We start from the raw sequence: 27,055 nt of genomic DNA on the forward strand, positions 1-27,055 counted from the left end.
ATTATATTTAATTTTAAAAAGATATAATTAAGATTATATATATATATATATATAATTAATTATAATTTTAAAATTTAATAATGTGTATAAATAATGAATATTTAATGTGAAATAATAATAAAGAATATAAATAATGAATTATGTTTTTTATTAACAAAAAGTTGTTAATCTATATAATAATATTATTAATATAATATTCCTTATTAATAATTGATTATGAATTTGGATAGTTTTATGAGTTTTAAAAACTATTTTTTTTAGAACTTTGAAAATAGATAAATAATTTATATAAAATTTTATTATTTATAATTTTCTTTAGAATAATAATTACTTTCAATTTGTTTAAATTTAAAATTAAATTCCCAGTTTTTTTTAAGATACTAATGTACTTGATATAATCCTTAGTTAGAGTAATATCTTTAAATATAATATCCTTTTCTTATTCAATATCATTTTAGTATAAGATTGATTAATAATAACTTTTTCACTCTTTTACATTAATTTGGAAAAAATATATTCACTTTCTATGTTACTCGCAGATGGATTGAGTTGATAAGAATAATTTTACTCCATCAGCGAATTGGTTTTGAAAATGATTAGGCTTGATAAAAATATTTTATTAACAATACATGGTTTTCAAAATATTCATTTTGTAGTTGGATTTTATTTTTCAAATATATTTATAATATTACTGCCAGAAAGAAAATTGTCACGTGTAATCAGCCAGAGAGACCAGCTTTCACATTGCGAATACCTCTGGGTTTTGAGGCTTTAACCTATTTTCTTAGATCGATGAAACCTCTGAACCTACCAGTTGTGAGGAATAATATTTTAACAAAAACAAATAATATTAAAAAATAAAATAAATTAGTTATAAACCATTTCATAGATTTGAAAACACTAGTTCCGAAAAGTAATGACTCTAACTCTAAAATTGCTCAGCTTTAAAGAGTTGCACCAGCTGGTGTATGTAGCAACATATCACGCTACAAACAACACATTAACTCTTAAAAAAAGTATTTGATGTTGAAAGAACGTAAAATACAGGACAATATATATGTAACGATGTAAAACAAAGCGATTGCCTGCTTGCGACCCTCTATATCACTGTGAAAACCCTAAATCACAATCATCTTGGCTAGCAGGCTAGATTTCTCTCTACTCAACTTCCACTCAACTCAACTCATTAATTACTAAAATTTCTCTGTATCCTCTCAAACAAACTATGACTCACACTCATAGCTCGGTTCTCTGGTATTTATGCTACATTACTAGAAATATCTTATCATAGCTGATAACATTTACAGCACAGAGACGTGTTTTTAATCCATCTTTCAACATCCGCATCATCATGAACACGCAAGATTGTCTAGATTTGCTATGATTTATCAATCGGACTGCTCTGACACCACCAGACTTTGCCTCAAGCGTTGATATGATTTTTTCACATGCAATTCTGTCAGTTACGCAAAATTTTCAGGGCTTAAGTTGGGTGTAATCTCTGAGTTAGCGAGATTCGAAGGCTTTATTTTTTTTTCAAGTCAATATGATATGACTATTAACATGAATATATGTTTTTTTGGTCAAATTTTTATGATTATCAATCCGACAGCTCTGAATGTTTCAACTTTTAACACGATGATTTATACGAAGCTGCTTGTGCAAGCGATTTAAAAATAATTTGTCAAGCAATGGTTGGATATCTATCAATCAGTAGATATCAATCTTAAGTATACATTTAATTAATATTGAAGGGATCAAATTTTTTTAATTGTAAAATATTTTAGAGTGTAAAATACAATATGTAAATAAAATATTTTAGAGTGCAAAATACAATATGTAAATTTTTATTGTTTAAATTGTTTTTTTAAAACTAAATTGCAAAATATTGAAACCACTTCAAATATTTTAATCATAACTCTTTTTTGGCATATAGACATTTTTTAAAAATAATATAGTTAATATTAATTATATATATATATATATATATATATATATATATATATATATATATATATATAATTGACATTAAAATATTTTATATAACCTGTAAGTCCATAAAATATTTTATATAGCCTGTAAATCCAAATATTTTATAGGAACAAAATAAAATGGTTTAAACATAATTCTAATTACTCTAAATGCATATTAAATGGATAGCATATTAATTTTTTTTATTATACTCATATTATTTTTCTTTTTAGAGTGTATTTTATTTTTATTTTAAGAGGGACATGTGCCAACTCCAAGTTGAAAAGAAACATACTTACACATTCCCCTTATACCCGATTAAAGTAAGATCCATCTTAAGCACGAATAATATATATTATTCGTCAGCTGAGAGATCAAATTTCTTCACTTGCAAAATATTCTTTAGAGTACAAAATACAATGTGTAATTTTTCATTATTTATATTATATTTTTTAATGTTATATAGAACATATAGAGGACCAAAGTGTAAAATATTGAGACCACAATTACAATGTGTAATTTTTCATTATTTAAATTATATTTTTGAATGTTATGTAGAGCATATAGAGAACCAAAGTGTAAAATATTAAGACCACATTTTAGTTATAAAAACAAATCTTTTTCAGGATATATACATGATATTTTTAAACAATATATAATATATATTATTTTTCTATTTAGAATGTAATTTATTTTTATTTTAAGAGAGACATATTACATATTTCCTTTCTACGAAATTAATGTATAATATTTGAATATCTTACTCACATTTTTTTTTTTACTTTTTATTTTTTTTACATCAAAATACTTCAAATATACAGTAAATTCATTTTTTTAATTATAGTCTATCTTATTTTTCTATTTTTTATTTACTTAAGATGTATTTTATTTAATTTTATTTCAAAAAAAACATGTATAAACTACTTTCACATCTTTTATACCAATCTCATACTAAACTGTAGAACAAACTTTTCTCCTCAATAAAAACCAATAAAAACAAAACCAATAAAAACAAAGAATTTATTAAATACGAAGAGTTATGTTGTTAATGATGTTCCCTCCAACTCCTCAGCTGCCTTTATTTGGAAATGGGACATCCTCAAAAGGCCGGATAGCCCATCCTTCAAAGGCTATCCCATATACCGGGGAACTTCTCTGGAAACCTCTTTCCGTCGACAAACGTTACACACCCTTCAATAGGATTTAGGGTTTTTACGCATATGTCGACATGTATCAGACAGCCTCGTCTTTTGAATACTGTCATCATTTTTCCCAGCCTCTGTACATGGACAAAAGAGGGGCACCTATGTTATTAATCTGTGTAAGACAGGCCCGTATGCACGTGAATATTAGGTTTTTTATAATATTAGGGTTTAATATAAAAACTTAACTATGAAATATTAACATCAATTCATCTTTAGTACAATTGTTTCGTGAATTTCGTGTCATTTCCGTTGGAGAACCTGGAGTGGGGTGACTGGGCTATCGCTGCATCAAAAAAAAATTACGCAGTCTTCATCATGCTCATGGCTGGGAGGAAGAGCATAAGCAAACACAGGTGACTTGCTTGCAGAAACCATTTCTGACACTGGTGAACCAGGTACGGTTTCTAGTTGCATGTCCCTGAATAAATATAAGCTATACAGAGAAATTTACAGTATGCAAGTAAAGACTGTATTATTTGCTAGACATACAGTGAGATTTACAGTATGAGATAAGGACTGTGTTTATTTAGATAACAGTGACATTTACAGTATGTTAAAGGACTGTGTGTATTGCTGGATATATAATGAAATTACAACATGTGAATAAGAACCGTGTTTACTTGCCTAAATACTGTCATAGTAGATAGTGACTTTACAGTAAGAATATATATTCCTAAACACTGTTGTATTATTAAACACTGCATAAGGGTGGTGGTGAACGAAAGGTCTGTTACCACTAGGGATATAAGCAGACTAGCCGTATGGCAAACCCTTATAGTACATTGAAAATGTAGCAAATACAGTTAAATTAAAGACTGGTTAGAAATAAGCCGGAAGGAAACCGGATATTAAACAAACATTAATATGTCATAACCTTATCGAAAAAGAACAGAGACAGTGCACTGATATCAGAACAGTGAGCAATAAAATCAATAGTGCAGGCCCATGCATGCGGCAAGCAATGCCTTTAAGTGTTAACCACACGAATCACAACGCGCCAAGTCTATGTGGAAGCGCCGACAGTGGTCGGATTCCTACACATTGACGGAAGGAGAATCACTGCTGTTACATTAAGACTGTTAATATGGAAAGAAAAACATATGAACCATCCCGATTAGAAACCCTTATAAGTGAACTATGCAACAGAGAGCAAGAACTATAATTCCTTCGAGCGCATTAGTGTTACAAGAAATGTGAACATTCGTTGATATATATATTTATATTAACAAGAAAACACAGAGCAATAAGGGAAAGCTAGAAACCCTTCATTTAACCCTGAACATAATACGATTTCAACTCTGAAATATATACAGATATAAGCTACGGCTATGACAAAGAAAGGAGGATGCATGAAACGGTTACCCGTTCTAAACAAAGCAATCTGAACGAGTTCATTAAAACAAGAACTATATAGTAAACGGCAGACAGAGGAACCGAAAACCGTAAACAGAACCTGTGTATTATGAACATCGTTCACACATTCTCGGAGAACTGTAGACATGCAGAATGCTGGCATAAAATATAAGTTCTGTTGCCATGAAAATATAGACAGCATAAAGATCCTGTGCATAAATTACAAAAGAAAGCCCGAAGGCCGAACTGTAGAGCGAATGTCTGTTACACATTAACAATAAGAAAACCCCAAAACGAACCTGGACCGTATCAAACATGTATGTTACAGCCAGGTCCGAGGGCATATATCCAGGGATGGATATGATAAACCAGTAGGCTAAGTATGCCTCAAGATTGCATTAACTAAATATAAGTTCATAAACACCTACAACAGCTCTCAGAAGATTATCGCCGTGGAAAAGTAATTCCATAGAACGGGTCATGTTTCGACCAGAGAACAAAGTAAAACCTAGACACAATCGGTGAGGGTTCTCAGTGGAGAATACCTCGTTATCCGGTGCAAAGAGACCCTCGTCCATACGACGGTCTGCGTATCCAACATGGAAACAACTTAATAAAAATCCACGGGCTCTCGTGAGCAAGAAGTGAAACGATGTTCTGTGGCATACCTGTGACCGCCGAGAGGGTGGGAGCATAGTGTGTATCTGCCCTGGCACCACCAGAGGGGTTCAGGTAACCCGGCTGTGTGCCCTGCAAACAAAAGGAGAACCTACCATAAGAAAAACGTTACTTGAATAACACTGTAAGCACATAAGTAAGAGCTGTAAACCTAGTATGCGTGACTCATTACCTGTACATAACTTATGCCAAGGGTTTTTCAGACTTCGGAGGAGCTGCAGGTGAATGTTGCAACACTGGTTGAGTCGAACCAAAGAATGAACACCGAGACGGAGCCAGACAGGGCCGAGCAAATGACTAAACCCTGAGATCGCGGAGATGGGTTTTGTAAAGACTTAAACCCTTGTTCATGTCTCAGCCCTTGGATCCAGAAGAGAAATCCTGATCGTCCATTCGAGGCGGGAAACCAAAGCGGGGAAGCCGAGATTCCTGTGTTCGAGAGTTCACATGGGCCGAACAGCCAGGCTTTGCCACCTGCCCCGCCAAGGACTGAAGTAATTAAGGTAGGAGTGAGCTGGCATCTGCAGAGGCTGCGGCAGAACCGCCAAGCCCGAGGCTCATTAAAATAGTCACTGTAGAACTGGCGGGATAAGAGCTGGCTCGTGCATGAAGTCAAAGTTTACACAACCACCGTATGACAAAGCAATGTGGCAGAGTGGTATGGCCACGTAGTCATATACCCGGGGTTAAAACAATGATCAAACCATACCATAAAACTGTTGTGAACTCGAAACATTTGCATAGCACCATGTAATCGTTCGTGCACATAACAAGGTTGACTGCTAAATGTCATATAGCAAATGGTAAAAGTAAAGTATACAAATGAATTTTTTTTATGTGTGTGTTTAGGCGTGACAAATTGGTATCAGAGCCCAGTTTCAACACTGTGGCCTCAGGCAAACATGTTTCACTGTGAAAGCCTACACCATGCATATGGAAGTAAGTTAATAATTCATCTAACTGTTGTTCTGTTTATGAAGGGACAAATACAGAATTACAACAGTTAAAAGTTAAGGCAGTGAGGAGACAAAATGCAAGGACCCGGCAGTAATCCTCAGGAGAACCCGGAGCTGTGGGTACAGTTGGGTGAGGCAACACGAAGCACCAATCTGGCAATACTGGAAACGGTTCAAGAATTGAAGAATGAGATGGCACGGTTGCGAGAGGACAACGCGCGTTTAACAGTTGAACAAGAAAGGATTCTGAAGAGCTTGTCGGACAGGCAGAATCCACCTCCATCTAATCCCAGTGCGGAGCAGCAGAGGATGACAGAGGAACAAAATTATCAGATGGAACCTGAAATTTCCGAGGGCAAAGAGGATCATTCAGACAATGTACCAGAGCAGCAAACTTCAAAACGTCAGAGGATGGAACTGCAGGGAGAATTCCGGAAGATTAAACCCCCACATTTCGATGGCGAACAGGAGGAAGCTGCTGAAGCCTGGTTAATAAATATGAATAAATATTTTCAGTTGTATGAGTATGACCATAACTTGAAAGCAAGACTAGCAATCTTCCAGTTACAAGGTAAGGCAACCTTGTGGTGGGAGGAAATCAAGATTGTCAAGGGGGTCAGCGAACGGACCATTACATGGGAGAAGTTCCAGAAATACTTCAAGGAAAGGTACCTGACTGAGCGCTTCTATGATGAGAAGGCAAGGGAATTTCATGATTTAAGATTAGGGCAGCAGACCATGGACGAGTTCATTAATCGTTTCACCTCCCTGCTACGTTATGTACCTTACATCAAGGAGGAGAAAGCTAAGGTCCAAAGGTTTGTGAGCAGCTTACCTGCGTATATAAGGGAGAGGATTGAGTTTGACAATCCTAGGACCATGGATGAGGCTATTCGTAAAGCAAGGATCTGCTATCAGCAGAGTAAGCAGAAGGGGGATACTTCGAACAAAAGATGGAACGAAAAAAGGAGCAGTCGGGTGGTTGGAAGCGGCAAGGGAGGTCGCAGCAATGGAAGCAAGGGAGCTGGTAAAGGATTAAACAACAGATCTGTAACAAGAAGTGCGCCCCGAACTAGACCAGGAAGTGAAAACAGAGTTAGTGAGCAGCCTGCTAGACCAGAAGGTGAGGGGATGACCAGACCTCCAGTTCAATGCTGGGGCTGTGGAGGGCCTCACTATGTTAAAAACTGCCCACAGCGAAAGGGGACAGACCAGATATCCCAGATTCATGAAGCATCGACTGTTGGGGACGTGGCACGTAGTGTACCCAGAATCAATGCAGCGTTGGAGGACCGTCAAGCGGAGTACCAGCCATCTATGGTTGAATTTGAAGGTAAAATTTCAAACCTCTCTATAGCTGTTCTTATTGACCCAGGGGCTACTTTAAGTTATGTTAGCCCAAAAATAGTAGAACAGTGTAAACTGCAAGCTGAAAAGTTCAGGAATCCGTGGCTGGTCCAATTAGCTACAGGAGCCAAGAGACGAGTCTTGGCCAAAGTAAATAATTGTTCCTTAACCATAGCAGGACAGCCAATAGTGGCAGATTTGAATATACTACCGTTGGGTTCCTATGACATCCTGATTGGGATGGATTGGCTGGAGAAGCACTGGTCCTTAGTGAATTGCAAGACAAAAACTATTTACTATAAGGATGACTGTGGGGAGCAGCAGGAGTTGCAAGGAATCAGACATCCTGTACAGATTCGACCCATTACAGCAACTCAGTTAGCTAAATGCATCAGAAAGAAATGTCAAATCTATGCTATTCAGGTGGGTTACGCTAATCAGAAGGATAAAACTGCCACGTTGGGTAACATTCCGGTGGTGCAGGAGTTTGCAGATGTTTTTCCCGAGGAGGTACCGGGATTACCACCTAAAAGAGATGTGGATTTCACCATTGAACTGATTCCGGGGGCAGCACCTGTATCACGGGCACCATACCGTATGAGTGTACCAGAACTAACAGAATTAAAAATGCAACTGCAGGAGCTGTTAGATAAAAATTACATCCGTCCCAGTGTATCACCCTGGGGAGCCCCAGTGCTGTTTGTCAAAAAGAAAGATGGCACCTTTCGGATGTGCATCGATTATCGTCAGCTGAATAAGCTCACGATCAAAAATAAATATCCTCTGCCTAGGATCGACGAACTTTTTGATCAGGTGAAGGGAGCGACGGTATTCTCTAAAATCGATTTGCGATCTGGTTATCATCAGATCAGAATTAAAGAGGAGGATATCGCTAAGACCGCTTTCAGAACGCGGTATGGGCATTATGAATTCGTGGTGCTACCTTTTGGTCTGACCAATGCACCTGCTACCTTCATGTGTTTGATGAACAGTGTGTTTCACCGGTTTTTAGACAAGTTTGTGCTAATATTCATAGATGACATTATGATTTACAACAGATCAAGAAAGGAGCATGAGGAACACCTTAGATTGGTGTTGCAAACTTTGCGAGAACATCAATTATATGCAAAGTTTAGTAAGTGTGATTTCTTCAAGGAGGAGATACAATACTTAGGGCATGTAATCACAAAGGAAGGAATCGCAGTAGATCCTGAGAAGATCAGAACTATAATGGAGTGGCCCATACCAAAGGACGTGGCAGATATTAGGTCCTTTATGGGGTTAGCGGGTTATTATAGAAGATTTGTTGAAGGCTTTTCGAGGGTAGCATACCCTATCACCTCCTTACAAAAGAAGGGAAAAGTATTTAAGTGGACCTCAGAATGCCAGAAGAGCTTTGAACAGCTCAAGCACGCACTCACCACCGCACCTGTATTAAGTATAGCTGATCCTAATAAGGATTACGTGGTCTGCACGGACGCAAGTAAAGAAGGTGTGGGAGGAGTGCTGATGCAAGAAGGAAGAGTCATTGCTTATGAATCTAGGAAGCTGAAAGAACATGAGCAGAAATACTCTGCTTACGACTTGGAGCTGGCAGCTGTCATTCATGCCCTGAAAATGTGGCGACACTACCTATTGGGCAGAAAATTTCTGTTGCTAACAGACCACCACAGCCTAACGAACTATTTCAGCCAACCCACCTTAAATACGAGACAAGCTCGTTGGGCTGACTTCTTAAGCGGGTTCGACTTTGAAATTAAGCATCTAAAAGGGAAGGAGAACCGAGTAGCGGATGCATTAAGTCGGAAGGTACAGTGCGTGTGCAAGATTTCGGTCAGTAAATGGCAAAGTACTCTGTTGGAAAAGATAAAAACAACAGCTGAACAAGATGCTGTTTATCAGCAAATTAAACAGCAAATACAGCAACAATCTGGTAAGGAAATACAACAAGGGTATGAACTAGATGATGCCGGAATGTTGTACTTTAATAAAAAGCTGTATGTACCCAATGAAGACAGTCTTAAGAAGTTGATTCTGGACGAATTCCACATCAGCCATTACACCGGGCATCCAGGATACCAGAAAATGGTTACCGCTCTTCGAAAAGAATATTACTGGCCAAAAATGAAGAAGGAGGTAGCTGAGTATCTAGCACGATGTCTAGAATGTCAACAGATCAAGGCGGAGCATTTGCATCCAGCAGGGCTGCTACAACCCTTACCCATTCCGGAATGGAAATGGGAGACTATCTCCATGGATTTTATAACCGGATTGCCTCGGACGAAGAAGAATAATGATTCCATTATGGTGGTAGTGGATAAGTTGAGTAAAGCAGCACACTTCATACCTGTGCAATCAACATATAAGGCTGTGCAAATCGCTCATATTTTCATGCAAAATATATTCAAATTGCATGGACTTCCAAAGGTGATCATTTCTGATCGTGATGTTAAGTTTACATCAGCCTTTTGGAGGACATTGTTTGCTGAACTAGGAACACAGCTGAACTTTAGCACAGCCTATCATCCCCAAACAGATGGCCAAACGGAGCGAGTGAATCAGGTTGTGGAGGACATGCTGAGAGCATGTGTTATGATGAAGCCAACCCAATGGGAAGAATATCTCCACCTGGTCGAATTTGCATATAACAATGGATATCACTCCTCAACACAGTTGAGTCCTTTCGAGGTCATGTATGGGCGGAAGTGCCGCACACCCTCAAGTTGGGGTGGACCTGAGGACAGGTTACGAATTGGTCCTGAAATGCTCAAGGAAATGGAAGAAACGGTAAAAAGGGTGCATACCAACTTAAAAGCCGCTCAGGATAGACAGAAAAGTTTTGCTGATCGAAAGAGAAGGTTCAAAGAATTTCAAGTTGGGGACCATGTGTTTGTCAGAATCCAACCCAGAAGGAGTACCTTGCAGTGGAGCGGGTGTGCCAAACTTGCACCTCGTTATTTTGGGCCTTTCCAAATCCTGGCAAGGGTGGGGCCGGTAGCTTATCAGCTCGCCCTACCAAGCCATATTAGGATCCATAATGTTTTTCACGTTTCCGTATTAAAACAATACGTCTACGATCCTAAACATGTGATTCAATGGCAGAATGTTCGGGTAAGAATTGATCTGGTCATTCTAAATAAGCTATGTTCCTAAATAGGAAATAACTTAATCTGTTGCTGATTGCAGGTCGAGCCGGAAGGCGAGGTTCTGGTCGAACCACTGACCATTCTTGACCGGAGAGAAGTACAGCTGCGGAAACGGGTTATTTCCCAAGCTAAGGTGCAGTGGCAACATTATGGGCCTGAAGAGGCCACTTGGGAGGATGAAGAACTCCTTAGAGAAGCTTACCCGAATTTGTTTAAGGGTGACAGACATCGGGACGATGTCCAATCACAGGAGGGGGAGATGTAATGACCCCAGGATATGTAATTGTGAAAGTTTACTGTGGTAAAAGACAGTAATACAGTTGTTGTTATGTTTTAGACAAAACTGTGACAAACTATTTCTTTTAATTAAAGTAATTTAAGTATTTCTTGAAATGCTGGCAGCCTCTAAGAGGTATATTTAAAAGAAAGAGTTCAGTTATAGTAACTGATGAAAACTACCTCCCAGAACAGGAAAAGTCCTGGCTGTGGGGAGGGGGGATTCTGTGCTGTGAGGACAGACAGAAGAGAAAAACCTTTTTCCAAGAAGAAAGGAAAAAATACAGTGGTTAAGTCTGGTTAGGACCAGATAACCAGGCACAGAGAGTGCGTAAAATCTTGTTGAGGACTTGAGGTCTGCAAGATGGCTCGGGGGGAGAATTCCGTCTGAGGGATGGATCTCATGGCTGGGAGGAAGAGCATAAGCAAACACAGGTGACTTGCTTGCAGAAACCATTTCTGATACTGGTGAACCAGGTACGGTTTCTAGTTGCATGTCCCTGAATAAATATAAGCTATACAGAGAAATTTACAGTATGCAAGTAAAGACTGTATTATTTGCTAGACATACAGTGAGATTTACAGTATGAGATAAGGACTGTGTTTATTTAGATAACAGTGACATTTACAGTATGTTAAAGGACTGTGTGTATTGCTGGATATATAATGAAATTACAACATGTGAATAAGAACCGTGTTTACTTGCCTAAATACTGTCATAGTAGATAGTGACTTTACAGTAAGAATATATATTCCTAAACACTGTTGTATTATTAAACACTGCATAAGGGTGGTGGTGAACGAAAGGTCTGTTACCACTAGGGATATAAGCAGACTAGCCGTATGGCAAACCCTTATAGTACATTGAAAATGTAGCAAATACAGTTAAATTAAAGACTGGTTAGAAATAAGCCGGAAGGAAACCGGATATTAAACAAACATTAATATGTCATAACCTTATCGAAAAAGAACAGAGACAGTGCACTGATATCAGAACAGTGAGCAATAAAATCAATAGTGCAGGCCCATGCATGCGGCAAGCAATGCCTTTAAGTGTTAACCGCACGAATCAGAACGCGCCAAGTCTGTGTGGAAGCGCCGACAGTGGTCGGATTCCTACACATTGACGGAAGGAGAATCACTGCTGTTACATTAAGACTGTTAATATGGAAAGAAAAACATATGAACCATCCCGACTGGAAACCCTTATAAGTGAACTATGCAACAGAGAGCAAGAACTATAATTCCTTCGAGCGCATTAGTGTTACAAGAAATGTGAACATTCGTTGATATATATATTTATATTAACAAGAAAACACAGAGCAATAAGGGAAAGCTAGAAACCCTTCATTTAACCCTGAACATAATATGATTTCAACTCTGAAATATATACAGATATAAGCTACGGCTATGACAAAGAAAGGAGGATGCATGAAACGGTTACCCGTTCTAAACAAAGCAATCTAAACGGGTTCATTAAAACAAGAACTATATAGTAAACGGCAGATAGAGGAACCGAAAACCGTAAACAGAACCTGTGTATTATGAACATCGTTCACACATTCTCGGAGAACTGTAGACATGCAGAATGCTGGCATAAAATATAAGTTCTGCTGCCATGAAAATATAGACAGCATAAAGATCCTGTGCATAAATTACAAAAGAAAGCCCGAAGGCCGAACTGTAGAGCGAATGTCTATTACACATTAACAATAAGAAAACCCCAGAACGAACTTGGACCGTATCAAACATGTATGTTACAGCCGGGTCCGAGGGCATATATCCAGGGATGGATATGATAAACCAGTAGGCTAAGTATGCCTCAAGATTGCATTAACTAAATATAAGTTCATAAAAACCTACAACAGCTCTCAGAAGATTATCGCCGTGGAAAAGTAATTCCATAGAACGGGTCATGTTTCGACCAGAGAACAAAGTAAAACCTAGACACAATCGGTGAGGGTTCTCAGTGGAGAATACCTCGTTATCCGGTGCAAAGAGACCCTCATCCATACGACGGTCTGCGTATCCAACATGGAAACAACTTAATAAAAATCCACGGGCTCTCGTGAGCAAGAAGTGAAACGATGTTCTGTGGCATACCTGTGACCGCCGAGAGGGTGGGAGCATAGTGTGTATCTGCCCTGGCACCACCAGAGGGGTTCAGGTAACCCGGCTGTGTGCCCTGCAAACAAAAGGAGAACCTACCATAAGAAAAACGTTACTTGAATAACACTGTAAACACATAAGTAAGAGCTGTAAACTTAATATGCGTGACTCATTACCTGTACAGAACTTATGCCAAGGGTTTTTCGGACTTCGGAGGAGCTGCAGGTGAATGTTGCAACACTGGTTGAGTCGAACCAAAGAATGAACACCGAGACGGAGCCAGACAGGGCCGAGCAAATGACTAAACCCTGAGATCGCGGAGATGGGTTTTGTAAAGACTTAAACCCTTGTTCATGTCTCAGCCCTTGGATCCAGAAGAGAAATCCTGATCGTCCATTCGAGGCGGGAAACCAAAGCGGGGAAGCCGAGATTCCTGTGTTCGAGAGTTCACATGGGCCGAACAGCCAGGCTTTGCCACCTGCCCCGCCGAGGACTGAAGTAATTAAGGTAGGAGTGAGCTGGCATCTGCAGAGGCTGCGGCAGAACCGCCAAGCCCGAGGCTCATTAAAATAGTCACTGTAGAACTGGCGGGATAAGAGCTGGCTCGTGCATGAAGTCAAAGTTTACACAACCACCGTATGAAACCATACCATAAAACTGTTGTGAACTCGAAACATTTGCATAGCACCATGTAATCGTTCGTGCACATAACAAGGTTGACTGCTAAATGTCATATAGCAAATGGTAAAAGTAAAGTATACAAATGAATTTTTTTTTTATGTGTGTGTTTAGGCGTGACAATGTCTTAGGCAGCTGAAAGTGCACCTTTCGTGTCATTTCTGTCTGGAAAACCCCGGGTAAGATCACTGTCTCATCGCTGTACGAAGGTATATTACAATTCGGACTGCCCTTCTTCACATCAGGCTATCCGGCGAGCGTCTTCGGACCAACAGGCAAACGTTATCCATCCAATTTAATGCTTCTATCTGGAATTTCCATTACTACGTCCATATGCATATGGACGATGAGCCGATTCCAATGTTCCACTGGGAAATGCGTGGATACCAATCAACTCATCCGAATGAACCCATCGCAATATGGCCATGCACATTGGAATGTGTATTAATCCCATGCAAGTAATTATTTGAATTTTGAGAATTTCGCCAAAGTAGTAGCATGTTTTTATACAGATCAAATTTTTTTTTTTGATATTTTTTTCGATGAGAAATTTGAAAAAAACCATATATATATAATATAATAAAATGAGTATTTTTATTTAAATTGTATTTTCGATGTTATATAGATCATATATTTTATAATTTTTATATATATAATTTTTAATTCTTTAAATTTGACTGTTGATTTTAACAAGGCATACATATTTTTTTTTTTTTGGTTTTTTGAACATGTTCTTAACAATTAGGCCCACTCATAGCATGTGCATAGAAATATTTTATCCATTCATTACTTTGTCTTAATTAAAATGATTTTTTTTGTTATTAATATATTTGTAAAGTATACCTTAATATTACTTAATCTTGCATATTCAAATATTTTATTGATGACCCACATTGATTTTTTTATTATTATAAATATTTTTAAATGTTATGAAATTGGATGAATTATACATCTCCCTCTAATTATTATTATTAAGAAGTACTTGATATTTCTTATTCTATTTTTTATCTTTCAATTTTTATTTTGAACAGTGAGAAAAATCTATCATAACTTAGTTGTCAAAGCAAGAGCCACACCTATCATAACCACGGGGGATTCACTCAATGAACCCCTGACATATCATGTGCATTCATGACATATTAAACAATACCCCTAATTTGACTATATATTGGAAAATACCTCTAAAAATCACATTGTTTAAACGCCTACCAATACAAACCTAATACACCTTCCCAATTAAAAAAACCCCTACTTTCACTAGATATTGTAGGTATTCATTTTTTCATTAACATTTTTTATACCCCTTTATATTTTTCATTAACTTTAAGTTCCATTTTTTATACCTGCCAATATAAAAACCCTTTATCCCCCTATATATCCCCCAATATATTATGTCATTTTTTCTTCAATATATATCCCCCAATATGAACCCACGTGGTAGAGTATTGCTCCCTCGATGAAACCCGCGTGATCATAACTCAATTTTCAAACTAGCATCAGCTAATGAAGGCCAACTCATCACCCTTCTTCAAGGAAAACCACCACACTTAGAATGACCCACTTGTGTTCCATAAGGGGGAAAACTTTCACTCCTGCCAAATGTCTCTAGGTCTTGGGCTATTAATTTTCCAACTCATTACCCTTGTTCAAGGAAAACCACCCCACTTAGAATGACCCACTGGTGGTCCATAAGGGGACAAATTTTCACTCCTGTCAAATGTCTCTTAAGTCTTGGGTAGTTAATTTGTTTCGTTAAGTTCTAGGAAGATGAACTCTTAACCAAACACAAACAGTTTTAGGGCATCTTTCAATTACTTTTTTCATTGAATATTTTATTATTTACAACATTAAAATATTTTCTTTTAACATTTTCTTTCTATATATTATATTTAATATATTAATATAGATTTTCAAATATTTTATTTAAATCAAGAGTTCAAACATTTTTGAAAAATATAAAGTTGAAATATTTTAACCATTTCTTTTTATTTCTAATTACATGTCTTTAGACAATAAATCAAATATTTTTGTAACATTAAATTATAATATCAACCACAAATCCAATAATAATAATGAAATTAAAATTAAAATTATTATTAAAATTAACACACTCTCTCTCTCTATATATATATATATATATATATATATATATATATTATTTTTTCTATTTCCAAAATATTTTATTTTTATTTAAAATATAACCAACCTGCGGATCGTCCATCCGATAAGCATGTTGTGTATCCGCTGATTTGATCTTCGGATTTCCAAGTACCCGAGTTTAGAAATTGTTTTTCTTACAATATTTGTAATAATATGAGGCACGCAGTAATGCCATATCTTAGACTTAATCCCTGTACCCATTTAGAGCTGCCATTGACAAGCATCCTTGACCACCATCGGAAGCAGACCGCTGTCAAATTTCTCTATGGTTGTTTGAATTACTCACAGGTTTCTCATTTTCATTTGCATTATAAAATTTGAATCATAAAGGCAAAAGATGAAATTAATTTGCGTTATAACCTACAATAATTTCAGTGTAATTTTACAGTCACATATTTTATTACAGTTTGTGTCACGTTTAGTAAATGCGTGTGTTTGAAAAATATAATAATAACCATTGTTACATTAGAATAAGAAGAATTGGCATAAATTACTGATATATATATATATATATATATATATATATATATATAGTGGAAGAAGGTTGGTCGACTTTTGAACTGATAGCTATGATTTATTCATGTCTCTGGGTGTCATCGCCAGAAAGTTTGTTGACTTTTGAACCGATGGCTATGATTTATTCATGTCTCTGGGTGTCGTTGACAGAAGATTTTCCACATAGAAACCTCTAAGTTGTGTTGATTTATTCATGTCTCTGGGTGTCGTTGACAGAAGATTTTCCACATAGAAACCTCTAAGTTGCGTTGAAGGTAAAGCCCGGTGAAAATAAATTCCGAAAACTCTGATTACTAAGTGGACTTTCAAACAATTTCTTAATGCAAAGTTTTACTACTGGTAGGTTTGATGTCGTTACAAGGACAGGCTGAAGGACATTGAATCAACATCAACGGAAAACTGCTACATAATGGCCAAGACAATCACCGAATGTCTTGGTAATGAAAGTGAACCCATCTTTAGACCAAATGTTCGACTGCTTCTACTATTTCCACATCTTCCCCTCGAAAGTGAAGATGAAAGCCTCTGAGGGTGAAAGTGACAGCTCGACCTTTTGAGGCTTGTTCCACGACTCCGACCGGAGAAGAAGAATAAGACAAACATCATCTACTTCTTCTATAGTAGCTCCAAATGCTACACAACAGTGACGAATTTGCTTCCTTCACCTTTTTTGGATGCATGGATACTAAAATTGTTCAAAAGCTTAATTTTGTTGTATATTTTGAGAGAAAAAAATCATTAATATAACCTTTGGAACATTGAGGAAATAAGAGCAATTAATTTCAATGTAAAGTGTATATTCTGTGTTTTATTTATTTATTTATAAATAAGTTGAGTAAATGTTTTCTCATCCATGTTTTGAGTTATTATGTTTTCACAATCAATTTCTTTCTTTCTAGACCAGGATGATGAAATAAAAAATATATATATATATATATATATATATATATATATATTATTAGAAAATAGAGAGAAAGCAAAGAGATTCATTAAACACAACACCAAACACCATATTTCTTATTAATCTCACACAAATTATAAATATAGGAATACATAATTTTCCTAGATACGAGAATGGTAGATCTAGATTACTAAAAATAGTTAGTACACCTATTAACCTAGGAACTCGCACAATACAACTCAGGACAACTTGGAAGACATGGAAGCATTACTTCCAACACCCTCCCTTAATGCTTACATGTAGAAAATATAAAAAGCCCACATTATAAGAATAAATAAATCTTTTTCAGATTTGTCTGATACGGTCATCATCAGTGCCCACATCCACTCTGGAATCTTGCAAACACCACTTTTTCACCACCACATCTTCGAGCTATCACTTGACCTCCATTTAAAATGTAACCGCCTCTAACCATCATTGATGAGCTTTGCAGAATTGACGCTTCTCAACCTCTCGGAGTGCAACGAGTCAGTCTCGATACTAAACCATCCTATGGAATTGCCACCATGCGTGAATCCACGGCCTTCCGCAACCTTCATGAGTTATCTAGGATAACATTCTGGATATAGAATGTCTTCAGCAGACAATTCTACAACTTGACCTTATAGAATAACCTGTATTTTCGCTCCCGAAGCATGATGGGTCACACCACCTTAACCTTATTAAGAACTACCTGGGACTAATGCTTCCGGAGCACGATGGGTCACAATAATCTGTTGGATAATTGGATTGTTCTTTGTGGTTCTGCATCATTTGATTTTTACCAACATTTTTTTTTAATACATACTAACTAATCATCACAACTTTATTTCATGCATCATAAAATCTTTTTCACCACAAAACAATTTACCATAAAAACTTTAATCTTTAATCCCTTATGTCTCCTTAGACCATCCACACATTAGTCTTCGCTTACGGATTGGATTCCTTTAATAAAATCAAACCTTTAAAGTCAAATTAGGACAACTTGCAATACATGGAAGAATTATATCATTATATTATATCACACACTCAAAAATTTTCTCCATTGCATGACATCCACCCACAAATTTTCTCTGGGTGGGTGACATCCACCTTCCCTGCATTGTCAATCCTTTTCAAATGGCATCTTGGCCAAGATTCAACTCATAAACAACTGTACAAATATGATTTCACCCTCCTCTATCCATCCTTGCAATGGTGGAGTTCGAATCATGGGCAAAAGATACTGATGTATCTTTTCATTAAATTCATGGTTGTCAGTGCAAGAAGATCTTCTCCATTACAAAATGTCACAAGATTTTTGTAAGGTCTTGAGTGGAACTTCCCTTTTTGTTTTTAAATGTTGGGTGTGTACTTATTCCTGACGATAATTTGTTGGTGTATCATCATGAAACGATAATGTTCCCAAATTTTAGGTTAAGTTAAATTTGGAATTATAAAACTCTACTTGAATGTTTCATGAAGCACAATACTTGTTAGGGTTTTGAAAATGGGGTAGCAATCTAAGTGGGCTTGATTGTGGAGAAAACTCCACAGTTAAGTGCACTTGAGCGAGACGTGATCTAGGATGCGTGACCTCCTGAGAAGTCCTGGTTACCAGGGGCAAGCCCTGGAAGTGATGATTGACGCTATGTGATTCAGTTCACTAGTTTCGATCCCACTTCTTCACCGCGGTGAGCATTACCCGATGAAATGAGTGCTAAGTGGACTATTCAAAAATCACGAGAAATTAGTCAATTACGACTACCTCTCAAGGAAATTGATGCTATGTGATTCATTTCACTAGTTTCAATCCCACTTCTTCACCCCTGTGAGCATCACCCGATGCAATGAGTGCTAAGTAGACTATTCAAAAATCACGAGAAATTAGTCGGTCACAACTACTTCTCATGGAAATTGATGCTATGTGTTTCATTTCACTTAGTTTCAATCTCACTTCTTCACTCCTGTAAGTATCACCCGATGCAATGAGTACTAAGTGGACTATTCAAAAATCACGAGAAATTAGTTAGTTACAACTACCTCTCATGGAAATGGTCAAAAATCACGAGAAATTAGTCAATTATGACTACCTCTCATGGAAATTGATGCTATGTGATTCATTTCACTAGTTTCAATCTCACTTCGATGCAATGAGTGCTAAGTGGACTATTCAAGGATCATGAGAAATTAGTCAGTTACGACTACCTCCCATGGAAATTGATGCTATGTGATTCATTTCACTAGTTTCAATTTCACTTCTTCACCCCTGTGAGCATAACCCAATGAAATGAGTGCTAAGTGGACTATTCAAAAATCACGAGAAATTAGCCAGTGATGACTACCTCTCATGGAAATGGTAAAAAATCATGAGAAATTAGTCAGTTATGACTAGCTCTCATGGAAATTGACGCTTTGTGATTCATTTCACTAGTTTCAATCTCATTTCTTCACCCCTATGAGCATCACTCAATGTAATGAGTGCTAAGTGGACAATTCAAAAATCACGAGAAATTAGTCAGTTACGACTACCTCTCATGGAAATGGTCATAGATGAATGAATTACTTAACCAATTGAATCCCAAAAATGATATCTAATATAATGCACTCCGTAAACCCCATACTTAATGTGATTATTATTAATCTATAGTTACAAGTGCATAACAAGTCACTATATTGATCTCTATTTTCTCAAATACATAAATATTATATTTGGTTATGGCGAAACATACACATAAAAAAAATCAAAGTTACTATATAATAATAATAACATAACCCGCTAAATTACAATTAATTAATTAATTAATTGTATCCATTGAAAGAACAAGTTCACATTTAATATTTGAATATCTGTCTCCCGATTAATTACAATTGTCTTACCTTTATACCGTCGTGAATGTTTACTCCAAAGTTTCGCAATGGTTCATAGACTTAATATATGGTTCTTTATGGAGCTTAGTGTTACAAAACAAAAATAATACCATAACCCGCTTTTCTATTCCTACGTTGAATTAAATTATAAGGAATTTCCAAAAATAATATATTAAAATGAATTTTAGTAAATATTTAATTTATAAAAATTTAAAATATAATTTTAAGTTTTAATAAAAAAAATAATTTATTTAATAACTGATTTCAGGTCTCTTTGATATATAATTTATGTTGATAAATTTTTTGATATATAATTTATGTTCATAATTTTTTTGGGGATAATTATATTAGAGAGTTGAGATAATTATATTAGAGAGTTTGCTGATGCGTTATTTGATATATAGTTTATGTTTATAATTGTTTTGGAGATAATTATATTAGAAAAAGTTTTGCGGATGTGTTTCGAACCATTCAGTTTGTTTCTAATCATCCACATTCATATTCATTTTATACTTTAAATATTTATAATATAAAATTAAGAAAATATTTGTGATTTGGGGAACTAATTTGTGTTTTAAGAAATTCTTATTCGATGCTATTTAAGTCATTCCGGGCCACACCAACTCTTAACATGATTGACATTGTAGTGTCTCGAAATGTTATCTCCAACATAAATTGGAACTCAAAAGATCTATATTCTAACAGTTTAGGATTTTTTAATGTGTCTACGTAATTGTCACAAGTTTTTAGAAACTTCCAAAATAAAATCCCAGAAATCCAATAACCCAAATGGAATTTAACCTAAATTTAATTGACTATCATAATTTTCAAAATTTTCTCAAATGTTTAGTTTTTTTTCACCTAATATTCAATTCAAGAAAATAATTTAAATCTCAAAACTACAATTTTATTACAATTATATCACCTTACTAAAACTAAAACTAAAACGAAACATAAATAATAATAGTACAAAGTGAAAATAAATATTTATCAATCTCATATTTATTAATTTAAGGGTTCAATTATGGTTAAGCATGGTCTAACGTTGCATTCTCACAAACATTGCTTCAATATGAAAATCAACCATGGTCAACCATATTTATTCAAGTGTTTATAATATTTATCTCAGGGTTTATATACCTCCGATTTATATTATTCCCTTGGGTTTATAATATCAATCATGGTCAGACGTTTATTTTAGGGTTTATAATATTTATCTTAGGTTTTGTATAACTAGAGTTTATAATATTAATACCTTAGGTTTAATATTAATCCCTTGGGTTCATGATCCCTTGGGATTTTAGTATTAATTGGTTGGGTTTATTATTCCATTATGTTTATAGTATGAATCCCTTGGGTTTATTAATATATAAGGGTTCATATTCCTAGGCTTTAATATTATTTCCTTAGGTTTATAATTCCTTGGGTTTTAGTATTAATCTCTTGGGTTTATAATATCAATCATGGTCAACCATGCTCAACCATGGTTCAACATCGCATTGTGACAAATATTTTCTCGATATGAAATTCAATCATAGTCAAGCATCGTCAACCATGGTCCAACACCACATTCTGACTAAGATTGTCTCAATACGAAAATCAACGATGGTCAACTGTGTTTATTTTGGGGTTTATAATATTTATCTTAGGGTTTATATACCTTGGGTTTATAATTTAATCCCTTGGGGTTTTAGTATTATTCCCTTGAGTTTAATATTATTCTCATGGGTTTATAATATCAATCATGCTCAACCATGTTTTATAAAATCAATCATGGTCAATCATCGTCCAATGTCGCATTGTGATAAAGCTCAATATGAAAATCGACCATGGTAAACCATGGTTCAACATCGCATTGTGACAAATATTCTCTCGATATGAAATTTAGTCATGGTCAAGCAATATCAACCATAGTCCAACATCACATTCTAACAAGGGTTGCCTCCATATGAAATTGAACCATGGTCAACCATGGTAGTCCATGTTATTTTAGGGTTTATAATATTTATCTTAGGGTTTATATGCCTTGGGATTATAATATTAATCCCTTGGGTTTAATATTATTCCCTTGGGTTCATAATCCCTTGTAGTTTTAGTATTAATCCCTTGGGTTTATAATATCAATTCCTTGATTTTATTTATGTAAGGGTTCAATCATTGTCAACCATGTTTATTTTAGGGTTTATAATATTTATTAGGGTTTATATACCTTGGGTTTATAATATTAATGACTTGGATTTAATATTATTCCTTTGGGTTCATAATCCCTTGAGGATTTTGTATTAATCTCTTGGGTTTATTAGTCTAAGGTTTCAACAGTGTTCGAGCATAGTCCAAGGTCATACTATGAAAAAAATGTCTCAATATGAAATTCAACCATGGTCAACCGTGTTTATTTAAGGCTTTATAATATTTATCTAAGGATTAATATACCTTAGATTCATATTATTCCCTTGGGTTTTAGTATTATTCGCTTGAGTTTATAATATCAATCCCTTGGATTTATTAATCTAAGGGTTCAACCATGTTTGAGCATGGTCCAACGTCGCACTATGAGAAAGAATGTCTCAATATGAAAATCAGCCATGTTTATTTTAGGGTTTATAATATTTATCTTAGTGTTTGTATACATTGGGTTTATAATATTAATCCCTTGGTTTTAATATATTCCCTTGTGTTCATAATCTGTTTGGGTTTTAGTAATAGTCCCTTGGGTTTATTATTCCCTTGGGTTTGTAATATCAATCCCAAGGGTTTATTAATCTAAGGGTTCACATTCCTAGGATTTAATATTATTCCCTTCGGTTTATTATTTCCTTGGTTTTGTAATATCAATCCTTGAAATTTATTAATCTAAGGGTTTATATTTGTAGGGTTTTGGCCAAGCATGGTCCAACGTCACCTTGTGACAATAATTGTCTTAATATGAAAATCAATCATGGTGAAGCATGGTCAAACATGGTCGAATGTCACATTGTGACAAGGGTTGTCTCAATACAAAAATCAACTGTGGTCAACCATGTTTATTTTAGAGTTTATAATATTTATCTTAGGGTTTATATACCTTGGGTTTATAATATTAATCGCTTGGGTTTAATGTTATTCCCTTGTCGTTTTAGTATAAACCCTTGGGTTTATAATATCAATCCCTTGTGTTTATTAATCTAAGGGTTCAACCATGGTCGAGCATGGTCCAATGTCGCTTTGTGACAAAACTTATCTCAATATGAAAATCAACCATGGTTAACCATGTTTATTTAAGGGTTTATAATATTTATTTTAGTGTTTATATACCTTGAGTCTATATTATTTCCTTAGGTTTAATATTATTCCCTTGGGTTTAATATTATTCCCTTGGGTTCAAAATCCCTTGAGTTTTTAGTATTGATCCCTTGGGTTTGTAATATCAATCATGGTCAACTATGGTCAATCATGGTCAACCATGGCAGTCATGGTCGTCGATATTTTAAGAAATCAATCATGGTCAACCAATGTCAACCATGTTTATTTAATGGTTTATAATATTTTTCTTAGGCTTTATATACCTTGGGTCTCTATTATTCCCTTGAGTTTAATATTATTCCCCTAGGTTCATAATCCCTTGGGTTTATAATATATATCATGGTCAACTATGGTCAATCATGGTCAACCATAGTGAACCATCGTCAATCACGCTCAACCATAGCCAGGCATGGTCAACCATGTTTATTTTAATGTTTAAAATATTTATTTTAGGCTTTATATACCTTGGGTTTATAATATTAGTCTGTTGGGTTTTATATTATTCCCTTAGATTCATATTCCCTTGGGGTTTTAGTTTAATCCCTTGGGTTTATAATATCAATCCCTCGGGTTTATCAATCTAAGGGTTCAACCATGTTCAAGCATGGTTTATAATTTCTTTACTTTAAAATATTATTTTCTTTGGTTTAATATTATTCGCTTTAGTTTATAATATTAATTCTTGATATGTATAATAATATATTAGAGTTTATAATCTTAGAGTTTTTGATATTAATGTTAGGTTTGATATATTAATCTTAGGGCTTGCAATACTAGTATTAGGGTTCAATATTAATTTCTTAGGTTTATAATCCCTTGAATTTATAATACTAACCTTAGGATTTATATTGCCAAGGTTTAATATTAATTCTAAGGTTTATAGTCTTTTGGGTTTAATTAATTAATTAATTAATTAATATAAGTGTATTATTTATTTGTTATTTTATTTCCAATCAATTAATTAATTAATTTACATTACTAATTGATTATTGTTAGTAATAATTTATATAAATATAAAAAAACGATATCTATATTTTTTTAATAAATAATAATAATGATTAATTAATTATTGTGAATTAATTACTTAATTAATTGATTATTTAATATAAATGTATTAATTAATTGTTATTTTATTTTTAATTAGTTGAAAATAAAATAGCAATTAATTATTAATTGAAAATAGAACAACAATTAATTATTTAATATTATTAATTAATTATTGTTAATATTTAATTAGATGAATGAATTGTTTATTATTAATATAATTATTAATTATTATTAATTATTCAACCACATTTACTAATGTGATTTTGCGTCTCATTCATATAGACTTATTGACATATATCAACCACATTTATTAATGTGATTGTGCTAATTAATAAGAAAAACGAAATCCATTAAAAATAATCATTCCAAAAATATATTTAAAAAATTTTATTCATATATTTTTTATTAATTTACTAATATATATATATATATATATATATAATTTGAAAAAGTTATCCCACTTTCCCATCTAAATGTACGTCAATAATCCTATTTAGTTCTATTTCCATCGTGCTATAAGGTGTAGCAAAGTGAAGAAAGTCACTTCTTCAAAATATGAAGAAACAAACTTAAAAATATCTTAAAACATGGAATTTGTATAAATATATTTATTTATTTTTAATTAATTAAAATATTAATTTAGAAAAATAGATGAAAATAAAATAAGGGGAGAAAATAGAAAGAAATAGAGTAATGATTATGTAAATAAGGTTTATGTTTAAGAGAGGTTAATTAATTAAAAAAATGGTTGAAAATAAAATAAAAGGAGAAAATAGAAATAAATAGAGTAATGATTATCTAAATAAGGTTTATGTTTAAGTATAATTTTTAGGTTAATGTTCAGAAATAGATTCAAGAAATACCAAGCCATATAAATATATATCTTCCACGTGCTCATAATGTTTATTTTTAGAATTTTAACAGTATGGGTCAAAATTTCAATAGAGAATTGAACATAGGTGAGGAGAATATTAGAACTAGAGAATTGAACATAGGTGAGGAGAATATTAGAACTAGAGAATTGAACATAGGTGAGGAGAATATTACAACTACTTATTGTTAATCAAATTGTGTTAACCATATTAAAATTTTTCTTAGAATAAAATTAGCAAAGTCATAAATCAAATGATTGGTAACATAAGATAAGTATCAATCTATGATAAATATGAAAAAAATTACCAAGAGTAAAAGATAATAAAAAATAATATTTTTTTACTTTATTTTAAATTAGTATTATTATAATGATCATTAATTATAAAGATAATTAATTTATGAGTTAAAGATAGATGCATTTACAAAAACATGTAACCATATTCTTAACCTCTAAATAAACTTTGTTACAATATTGTGAGTCAATACCACGGTTTACCAATACCACATGCTCCAAAAACCATAACTCATTTCATATGGCACTTGTTCATATGACTTTTTTCCCTTTAATTAATCAATTTAATTAAAAACTTAGAAAGACTATAACTACTTTTTACATAAATCTCAACTTTTGATTTATCACTACTACTAAGAATATTTTAAAATATAGTGTCGAGGTTAAATCCCTATCATCCACCCAATAACTAGTGTAGCCATATAAATTAAATGGTGATTAAACACCCATAGGAATCAAAATAATTTTCTCATAATACATTTCACATGGCCAATGTTAAAAGCAAAAAATCATAAATTAACTAAAATCAAATTTTATTATTATTATTATTATAAAAATAATGAATATGTGATTTAAACATATCTACATTTGAAAGAACATGTAACAAGATTATTAGATTATTAATTATGGATATTCATTTTGCACTTTACTATTCTTATCTTGTAAATAAGCTTTGTTAGAATACCATGGGCCAATACCATGGATTACTAATACCACATGTCTTAAAAAAATTATTTTCTTTTAATTATTCAATTTAATTAAAATGATAAAAATAATATGACTATTTTTAAAATAAATTTCAATCTTAAACATGTAACTATTATTAACCATATTTTAAAATATTGCTTAAATTCTTATAATTTAATAATTAAATTAAAAAGAGTTGTCTACCAAGGCGAAGGAATTGCCCCAACTGCCAAAAGTTGTCGGAATCTTTGGAAAAAAATTTCAAAATATCTTGTAGATGCAGTGTTTGAATCATGTTTTCGACGGTGGAAATAGATTCAGCACCATCAAAAAACTCTAAGGCACCTAAAATTATAAATTTTGACAGCTTTTACTTAAATTTACAAAAATACGTGCGAGATTTTTTCAAAATATGATTGAAATTGCCATAATTTTCAAAGCAAGAAAACACCATTTTTAAAGTACGGCAAATTGAATTCTAAAATCCCCATTCTAAAATATATAAATTTATTAATTTAAATATATATAAAATATCATACATACAAAACAAAAAAAATTAATAACCACACTTAAAAAGTTATCCCACTTTAAAAGTGTTATATCAAATCACATTTTCAAAACAATTTAAACGAAATTTTATTTGAATATCGAACAGGATAGTAATCAAAATTGAATTTAAGAATTAG

The sequence above is a fragment of the Pinus tabuliformis genome, chromosome 8 (assembly GCF_031772625.1).
Source record: "Pinus tabuliformis cultivar Carrire ecotype Pingquan chromosome 8, CPIR1, whole genome shotgun sequence".
Lineage (NCBI taxonomy): Eukaryota > Viridiplantae > Streptophyta > Pinopsida > Pinales > Pinaceae > Pinus > Pinus tabuliformis.